This window comes from Cryptotermes secundus, unplaced genomic scaffold, assembly GCF_002891405.2.
Source record: "Cryptotermes secundus unplaced genomic scaffold, Csec_1.0 scaffold1606, whole genome shotgun sequence".
In the NCBI taxonomy this organism is placed as follows: Eukaryota; Metazoa; Arthropoda; class Insecta; order Blattodea; family Kalotermitidae; genus Cryptotermes; species Cryptotermes secundus.
This window is the reverse complement of record NW_019738371.1, coordinates 63,253-72,996: the sequence shown is the minus strand read 5'-3', so window position 1 is coordinate 72,996 and position 9,744 is coordinate 63,253. Positions and strand designations below refer to the sequence as shown.

The window sequence follows — 9,744 nt, the reverse complement described above, 5'->3', positions numbered from 1 at the left end:
CGCCCCCGCCCGTAAGCATGACAGTTCGAGCAGAATGTTGGCGAGCGATTGCGAAGAAGCTGAGTCAGCTTATCCAGATCGTCTTCGCTAGACTGAAATGCTTGAATAGGTCGTCCATTGCAGAACAGCCGATCATTTCCTTTCGAAATGCCCTCGTCACTTTTCGTCTGTAGTTATTCTTTGCCCTGGTTCATGGGTTCTTCAGGCGTCCCAGCGGACAAGCTCATATTTGCGACATTGGAGAAGAAACATGTTGGCAGGACGTATTATTATGTGACTATATTGACGTTTACAATTCTTGCCACGAAGCCGAAGTTATGAAGTTTGCTCCTTATAACATTTTGTTAAGAGAGACCTATTTTGAAATGCATGACAATGTAATTTCTATCTTACACCTTCTTGCCGACACCGCGCACCCTTCTTTCTAAACACGTTACTGTCCTTGGCATGGGCACTACCTCAGTCCATCTCCAGGACGGCTCCAAGTATGCTTGGTTGTCCCTTTGAATGCAGTTCTGCCAACTGCGAGAGTTGGTTTTATGTATCCATACTCCCTTTTAGGCTTGTATACTCTGAAAAACCAGTGGTTGCTGGGGGACAGGGCTGTAATGGCATCTGAAACGAGTTGCCTAGCTTCTAGATTGCCAGTACCGTACGTATTTTTGTTACTTTTTTATACTTATGTCCAAAGTTATTATGCATTACTGATTTTAAGTTTTCCCTAATTTATTCCCCTGATATACGAGTAAATGTGCAATTCATGACGGCTGGATTGTTACGAAACTGACTTTATTAACCACCCTCTTCTGTGACGATTCTTCTGTGGGAAGAAGTTTCGAGGCTCATCCCTGCCCCTTCTTATTTCTCCTACTTTGACTGTGCCGATAATTGCCGATCAGACCGCGAATTCATCCGAATGAAGGTTGACAGTGAACGTCGTGGGGAGAACACGAGGCTCGTGTGTAAAGTTGCAAATGCTGAGCTGTTAAATGTTTATTAAAATAGTGTTATTTGTGGTGAAATTGTTAAAACACAAACGAGTAGAAAGTGTGGAATTTTTGTTGTTTCACGTGTTACATTCTGTATGCTTAAAAGAAACATTTCTGTAATATATAGAAGCAGTGTAGCGTGAACTTGTTGGAGCAAAATGGCGTATGTTGCTTCTTAATGTTTTAACCCTTCCACCTGTCGCGTGACATTGAAGCTGCTTGCGCAGTAGAGGCAAGGACAGCGTGTGCGGGTTTTATTACAGGAATTATGGGAGCCGAGCATAGCGGAAATGGTGCGCTTACATTTACTGAAGTATGTATATAAAGGTATGAATTTCAAAGTAAACTTTTTACTTCTGGAAACTTAAAATTATTAACTACTGCTTCAATGCGATGTGGTTAACAATACATACATATGATTATATGAGCACCATTGTCCATTATTTTCCACGATTCTGGTTTATGTATAAATGATTTGTTGATTTGTTCTTAATTAAACTAAATCCGAAGAGGTACATAGCCTACGCATATACAGAATATGTCATGTTGCATTCACAAGCGACATAGGAGTCTGTTAATATAAGGCAATGCACGAAAGCAGGTTACTTACTATATTTGTATATATTGACACTGTTAAATAGCAGTTGTGAGTGCCTGTCCCCATTTTATCTTTTTAAACAATTTGCTGATTACTTACTTACTTACTCATGGAGGTGAGCTCTTATGGAGGAGCCGCCAATTCTACAGCTACTAAAGAATTTCCCAGCATTTTATGGAACCCGAAGGTTCATTACCGTGTTCACAAGAGTCCGCCACTGCTCCCTATTATGAGACAGATCAATCCAATCAATACCATCCTATCTCTCTAAGATCCATTTTAATATTGTCCACCCACCTACGTCTTGGTCTTCCCAGTGGTCTACTTCCTTCTGGCTTTCCCACCAGTATCCTATACGCATTCCTCGTCTCCCCCATTCGTGCTACATGCCCCGCCCACCTTATCCTCCTTGACTTGATCATTCTATTTATACTTGGAGAAGAGTACAAGTTATGAAGCTCCTCATTATGCAGTTTTAATTTCCTGATCATTTATTTAAATTCTGTGTAAACATTTTGTGACTGCAGACCACCCAAACGCCTTAATTCTTTTCTATGATAGCCAGTATTAAGAAAATAGCTTACTTCTGAAGTTGCTACTTCGACATTAAAGCCCTGAAGTAATGTGTGGCAGTTTGTCTTATGTGAACCTATCACAGCCAGTGTTAAATAAGTGCATGGCAGTTCTGCCACAGTCTTCTTTAGCTTCCAGTTTGATGGTGATACGCAATATGGTGTACTGGAATTTTTTCCCCTTGGCACTACAGCCCCAGTGGGCCTAGGCCTACCTCCATGAACTTCTCCTTTCACTTCGGTTTTTCTAGATCTTAAACATTCGGTAGGACTCCTTGGGCGGGTGATCAGCTCGTCGCAAGGCCTCTACCTGTACACAAACACAGAAAAACGCACACAAACATCCATGCCCTTGAATGGGATTCGAACCCACGATCCCGGCTTCCGAGCGAGCGAAGACAGTGCATGCCGGCTTACTGGAATTAGACGTGCCAAATTGAGCAAGGAAGTAGACCAAAGACATACCTGTGTAGGATTTGAGGTGGTTATGAAGAGTTCTGTTTTCTAGAATATAACGCCGTGTAGTCCATTGAAAGTTAACCGACGTTTCGGAGGAACATGTGAGTTGCATCATCAGGTTCGAAGAATAAGCCAAGCAAGAAACCGGTGTGAAGAAGGTAGCAAGTAGCAAGTAGCAGGCTGGCTACATGCTTCACGCTGGTTTCTTGCTTGGCCTATTCTTCGACCCTGAAGATGAAGGCTACATGTTCCTCCGAAACGTCCGTTAACTTTCAGCGGACTACACGGCGTCATATCCAGAATACAGAACTCTTCATAACCACACCTATGAGAACCTCATATCCTTTGTTAGCTTTAACATCCGGCTGTCTCATCGGCCTTATGTGGGCCCTGCCCCTTTTATCCATATTTCTGTTTCGTTCCTTCTTTTCCTTTTCTGTTTTCGAAAGTAGTCAGACCCCTGGCAGTGTTAACCATATCTCTCGAACACGTGATCTCCACCACTGCTTGGCTGGCTGGAATCTCCTTGTCGGCTGCTAGCCCGCTCCTCTTGCCGTAATACAATATTGTAAGCTGAGTCCAACCCAGTTATGTAGAAACGACGGACGGGAAATGGAAGTGCTGTTCCCCAGTTCAGAATGTGTAACCAGTGTACACAAGTTTGTCGTCACTTTTGCTGTGCCCGTTATTCATCGTTCTAACGGAGATAATTGAAACCCATGTTTACAGTTCGGGTCATATGGTGTGGTAAACGGTGTGACAGAATCACTTAACTCTGAACATGCTCTTGTAAGGAGAGTGGACTGAAATATTGCACCTCAGCCTGTCAACATTATCTCGGGTCGTTAGAAAGAATTGTCTTTTAATTTCTATCTCCCTAGTCAGACATAAACGGACGGAAAAGCATTATGTTGAATTTTAATTTCCCACTCCGAACAAAGAATTTAATCAGCTTGGTAGCAGTTCGTTTTATTGCGCTTTGGGGCTGTGGGTGTAAAATTTTATAACAGTTGCATCTCCATAGCTTTCCCTGTGCCATACTCCTGTTCTCTTCATTAGCTGTTCTGTGTTGTCGCCTGCGAAGGTGACGGTATCGGTGATAATGCTGATTATGTTGATGCTGCTCGCATGATGTGAGTGGCACTGACATGGACGCACAGCTACAGTAGCACAGAACTTGTCACGGACGCAGCGCCTGCTGTGATATGTTCATGTTGGCGCATTAGTGACGGAAAGATTAGGATTCGGACGGAAGATTGAAAGATTTGTCAGAAATTGGCCAAGGTCCGTAGACTTAATGATTCCAGTGCCTCAGAGGATGATGAAAGAGCCCAGAGCTCTGTTTTCGACTCCACCTAGTGCCTCTGTTTCACTTATTGAGAAACAACCTTAAACCACACCTCAAGATATGTCATGTACCTTTCAGATAATGTTTAATATACTGGTCGTTTAACAAAGTGATTGGTCTGTACAAACACTCAGTTTCTTTTGTTTCGGGGGAGGGGTTGTAATGGCGTTGCCGATATACCGGTAGGATTGCGATATGGCTCGGGAAGAGATGTAGGGGAGGTATTTAGATGACGTTCTTTCGGGGTTGTTGTGGGCGTGGGAATGGAAGCCGTTACTAGTAGTCTGCGTGGTAGCTAAGACATGCATCGTATTGACGTCACAGCCAGTGATTGGGCGCTGGTGTGTCATTCACACAGCCACACGATCACCTGCAACCGGCGGTATTCGCTAACAACTCCGTCAACGGGTTTCATTTGAACAACCCTCTGTTTGCTTCCTTGGATAGAAGACAATATCTGGCTCTCTGTACTCCGCGTAAGCAATGAGCTTTCAGAGGTTAAATGACTGTTTTTAAATTACTGTTCAGTTAATAATTTTAAATACAAACAACTAAATCTTTTGCACCGAATTAATAAAATTCGCAGGTTGGACACCCCCAACACTAAAGTCGACCAGTGGAAGTGATCGTAAGCTATTAAATTTACCTTAATTATGGCTGTGCAGACAGATCCCATGTGTCTCAAACATTTGTGTATTGTTGTGTTATGTATGAAGCTACCAGTAAAATTATATTTCACTTTATTTGGGACCTACAAAATGAGTTTTCTGATGGTTCCAAGTGCCAATGGTAAAATACAATTTTACTGATAAATTAGATTCCATGTATTTTATATTAAACAATTTGAATATGTTATTAATGTAAGAATAATGATTTTGGGCAGGTCTCTCATATTTAACTTTGACGCGCAGTACGGTTGTTACGCGCGCATTCTGTGTCTGTTGGCCGATGAATTGAGCCAACACTTACTCATCTCAGGGTGTGTTGCTGTTTGGAGTTGTTTTGGGGTTAATTTTCTGGGGATTCTGGAATAATGCAATAAGTAAACAGCACTTCCTAATTTTATGCATGTAGTAATTTTAATACATTTTGACATAGAATCTCCGAATGTTCACAGGGGTAAAATATAATATTTCATGTCTGCACATTCATATGTGCAGGCTTGATAATTAATATTTTGTGTGCGCCTCGAAGCTTAATTATCCCAGTTGTTATAGAGTTCTTTAGCCTGTGAGCCACATATGACTAATTTTTTTCCCCCCATCTTTTAAGATAGAAATGGTATTATGGCTCATCCCACCTGCAGTAAACAATTTTTGTTTTTACTTCTAAGTGTCATGAGCGAGCTGCCCAAACCGGGCTGTTACGCAACAACGGCAATAAAAGATGGACTCCATCTCAGTCGTACAAGTGGAACAGTCTTAGTGATCCCGAGCTAATTAACTGGAGGGGCATTTACGTGTTACAGCTGGGGGTATAACCAAAATTAAGAGTGCTCTCATGGTAGCTGGCTCGTTCAAGAGCAGTTTCTTATGCTTAGTTACGTCTAACCACTGCTAAAGAAATTGTAATGGATGGTAGCATCTTTATGTTGCTTATGTAAAGCAGGTCTGGCATTTTTACGCTGTCAGAAACCAGGGTCTCTTATGTTATGTGTGCGATCTTCAGGGTTCTAACGCCATGTACTTCGGTAGAAGTCCACCGGCTCTTCGTGGAAATTATCGCCTCCATCATCAGGGTCGTAGATTTGGTTTTCACTTGATTACTCCTGGCTTATTGCTTTGGTTTACTCTATGATCCTGAAGATGGAGGCGTTACGTTCCTCCGAAAATTCGGTGGACTTCTGCCGAATTATTCGACGTTGCCTCTCAGAAGATCGTACTTTTCATAGTCGCTGCTCTGGGAACCTGAAGAAAAACTCTTTATTAATTTCATTATTTGCAGTAACATATCTACAGAGTAGCTGTGACAATTTCAGAACACGTTTAATGGTACTTAACGTGGAAACTGTTAATTGTTTTTTAAAGGCATTTAGAATCTTAATATAAAATTATTTGTGAATAAGATTCTGAGTATTTAGTTGCCAGCTCAGGGACCCATCCAGCCTCCTATCCATTTTCCTCAGAGAGAAAGTGGCAGGGGGTTGAAGCTGACCATTCACCCCCTTTTTGTGCCAAGATCAAGAATGGTGGAGCTACATGACCACCCCCTTTACGTCTGCATAGCGTGGTGCTTAGTTAATTAAGCACAGGGACAAGAAGACCATTTACAGCTGTACGTATTGTTGCTTAATGGGAGCATTTCTGAATTCTTTATGGAAATCAACGGAGTTCACTGGTATCGCCGGTCACATGAAATGTGGCCATATTTATGCGTACATGTGCTGCAATGTGTGAGGATGTGTGCCAGGCGCGGTCTGGGATCGAGTTATCGCGTGGAGTGAGAAGGCAACAGTGAAATCAGACATGAAATGAAGGTCTGTAGTTAGATTGGCTAAAGCATTGTCGAGTATCCGCGGTTAAGCATTTCGGTTGCACTTTGTATGTTGAATCAGAAGAACTCGGGGTGAAATGTTTAGGTGCCAGTGGTGGTCCGTGACGTTGCCAGCAGATGGGCAGATGTCAGAGGCTGTATCAGTAGTCCTAACATATCCCAATAATCTGTCCATGTCAGTTTGTGTGACTTCATGTGCAAAGCAGTGGCTGTATTACAGGAAACGTAACAGCGGAGCCTGAGGGCGCCCCGTGTCTTATAATATTGAATTGTTTATTTAACGACGCTTTCACTAGCTCAGATATAAACCTTCTAACACATACAGAGTTAAGCGGACGTGGTCTTGTTTAAGGCACTTTCCCGGCTTTCAGCTGAAGAATTTGAGCGAAGCTTAGGAAACCCTCAGCTACGGTAGTGGGTGTGCGGACCGCGGTTTGAAATCCGCACCTCCCGGTTACGAAGCACGAATTTTACGGTCTCGACCGGGACTTTCAATGGGATTCACAGTTACGTCTTCTCTCCTGTCAGAGGTGCGATGCGTCGACTGAGCAGCTTGGTTCAAGCGAAACGCTTGTCACTTGTACTGGGATATTCTCGGTTTGAGTCTTGGCCGGGGTTGCGACGGAGGTTTTTCGTGGTCTCCCTCCACAAAGTACTGGGATCGTTCTTTAACTAGGCCCCCACGATCTCCTACTTCAGGTGTATTGTCTCGAGCCCATTGTTCATTATTACATCACATTGACATCTAAGTTGATTGAAACGTCGTTAAATAAACTTAAAACAAATAAATAAAACGGAATCCTAAACTTGTTATTAGACATTTTAGTAAATAATCAGGAATGAAATAAATATACTTAATATTTTATTATTGCTGTTTTTCAGATCGGCAGCCTCCAGGGCTATTACTTGTTCGAGCACCAGCGTGTCCACAAGAGATCTTTGTCTGCCAGCAACGAACACCATTCCGCTCTCAGCTCCGAACCACAGGTCAGTGTTCGGTGACGTACAAGTAGAAAGTTGACCACTCTGATCGACACTAGGCTGATGAACGTTTCGCAACCTTTTCCGAAGATATGAAGCGTGGACACTGGCAGAGGGACAAGCGCTAGCTAAAATAAACACGTTAGAGATTGTGGTGACACTGTTGGAAATCGGATTAGTGCTGCTTGCAGAGAGACACTAGATGTGTAAAATAATTTATATATCTGTACCAATCGACGTTATGTTATAGGGATGAATTTTCAACACCGCTGTGTCAGCTTAGAGAAATTCAATATGTTTTATTTGAGCTTCAGGTAAAATGAGGTTATTGTTGGACCTGTGAGAAATAATGAAATTTCCATCTATGTTTGCATTTCCAGTCAAAATATGAAACTTAACATGTGGAATGCTGGACACAGCCTTCTCAATTTGCATTCGTATTATGAACTTCCAGTAAGGAACACACAATAAGCGAAATTATTTAGTGAATAAATTTATATGCTTTATAATGAATTGAGCTGGACCGTTGCATGATGTACGTATGATAACGACGTTCTATATGATGCGTTTGTTATTCCAGTAGAAGCCAAGTCTTTTTTTTGGGGGGGGGTTAACGAGATTTGAAATTAACCGATCTACGTGTTGACCCCCTGTACTCAGGTTAGGCAGAAGTTCATCACAACCTGAATACTTCTTCGGATATTTCTCAATTTTGGTTATTCTGTAGCGGTGTTAACAATATCTTTAATGATATCTTCAGAATCATATAAATGCGTAACATAGGTTTCCGAGGGCCTTGGGAACCAGTTTGAAGAAAGGGACTAAGAAGTAGTTGAATATTTTAGTACAGACTGTACTGTTGCAGTTGTTGCGTTCAAGGCGCAGTTACTTGTTACTGTGCTTTACTATTTCCTGTTTGAAACAGAAGAACAGAATACCGCCTGCAGTGTCCAATCGATGTGTTTCGTTTATGAAACCAATTTACCAATCTCGAACCAAGCCTGATTTTCTTTCTGAGCTTGAAGTAGTTCCACGACCATAATACACTTATCTAAATCTGGTTGAGGGTAACCGTCTTATTTCTTAAGGGTGTCCACTCTGGATGACTTGTATCTTGTGTAAACACAGCGGGCACTCCTTGTTGCCGACCTTCAAGTATCCATGTTACAAAGTATATTAGCTTTGGCCTCGTGAAGGTTAATGTAAAATAATAACAAAATACACTTCGCCATAAATAGCATCAACTCGATAAAAGTTAACTTAAGTGTAACCCTTTCCTCAACTGTGGCAAAGTGGGTAAAGCAAGGTGGTTCTCACTTCTTGACGAACATCAGCATTGTTGCTGGATATTATTAAAAAAAACGCATGTAAATTTGAGAAGAACGTCATTTACACGAGCATGAAAACAGTGTTATTGTTACCACTTACCACACCACCACCACCTTGGTCTTAATAATAATAATAATAATAATAATAATAATAATAATAATAATAAGGAGAAGAAGAAGAAGAATATGCAAGATTTGAGCTCGGTAGCCCTTTCCACCCTCACGCATGAAGCACCGTGGAGGATTATGGGTAATTATGTCCTACGTCAGCAGGTTGCTAGCCTGTTGCCTTGGAGGACCAGAGTCTGTATTCAGGGTTTGCTTCTGTTAGACAAGTTGCCCACCGCGGCTAACGAGTCCTGTCTACCCACCGGGCCAGTGGGACCTGGAGCTCGCACAAGGCACGGTCGCGGCACCCTTACGCGCGTCCCAGGTTCCTGCCTGTAATAGTGTATTCAGTTAAGCGCTATGCCATGAAGACATATGGGGGAATGGGGATATAGTTTCACCATTCTTGATCTCGGCACTAGTTATAGGTGAGTGGTGAGCTTCACGCCCCGACCGCTTTATCCCTGGGAAATCGCCTCCAGTACCCACTGGATAGGAATGTACACCCTCACACCAGTCTTCTGAAAATCCATTTTAATACTATCACCATCTTATGCCTAGATCTCCCAGGAGGTCGGGACCATTTAGATTTTCTGAATGAATTGTTACACTGATCTTCACAGAGCGCATTTCTCATCGCAAGGCCACAGTGGACATTGCTTCCTTCCGGCTGCTTGCATCATACTTCGACACTCAAGTATTTAAATTCATTGACATTTCACTGACCCCCGTGACCTTATAAATTCTTGGAAGCTATGCAGTAATAATTCAGTCCTAGGTACTTCTAAAAACGGTGCCAGAAGTCTCCTACAGATGCGTGAACGCACGCTCTTCCTGCATTCCCGTAGTGGCGAACATTTCTGATCAT

The 9,744-nt window shown here is 42.4% G+C and overlaps 1 long non-coding RNA gene across 1 annotated transcript in view; it reads left to right on the top strand.

Annotated features, from left to right (window-relative positions):
* LOC111871020 overlaps positions 1–7,467 on the top strand; it is a 524,678-nt gene extending 517,211 nt beyond the window's left edge. The window contains exon 3 of the long non-coding RNA XR_002843962.2: positions 7,342–7,467. This is a non-coding gene — a long non-coding RNA (uncharacterized LOC111871020). The remainder of the gene's footprint in view (positions 1–7,341) is intronic.
* Positions 7,468–9,744: the final 2,277 nt, after the last annotated feature.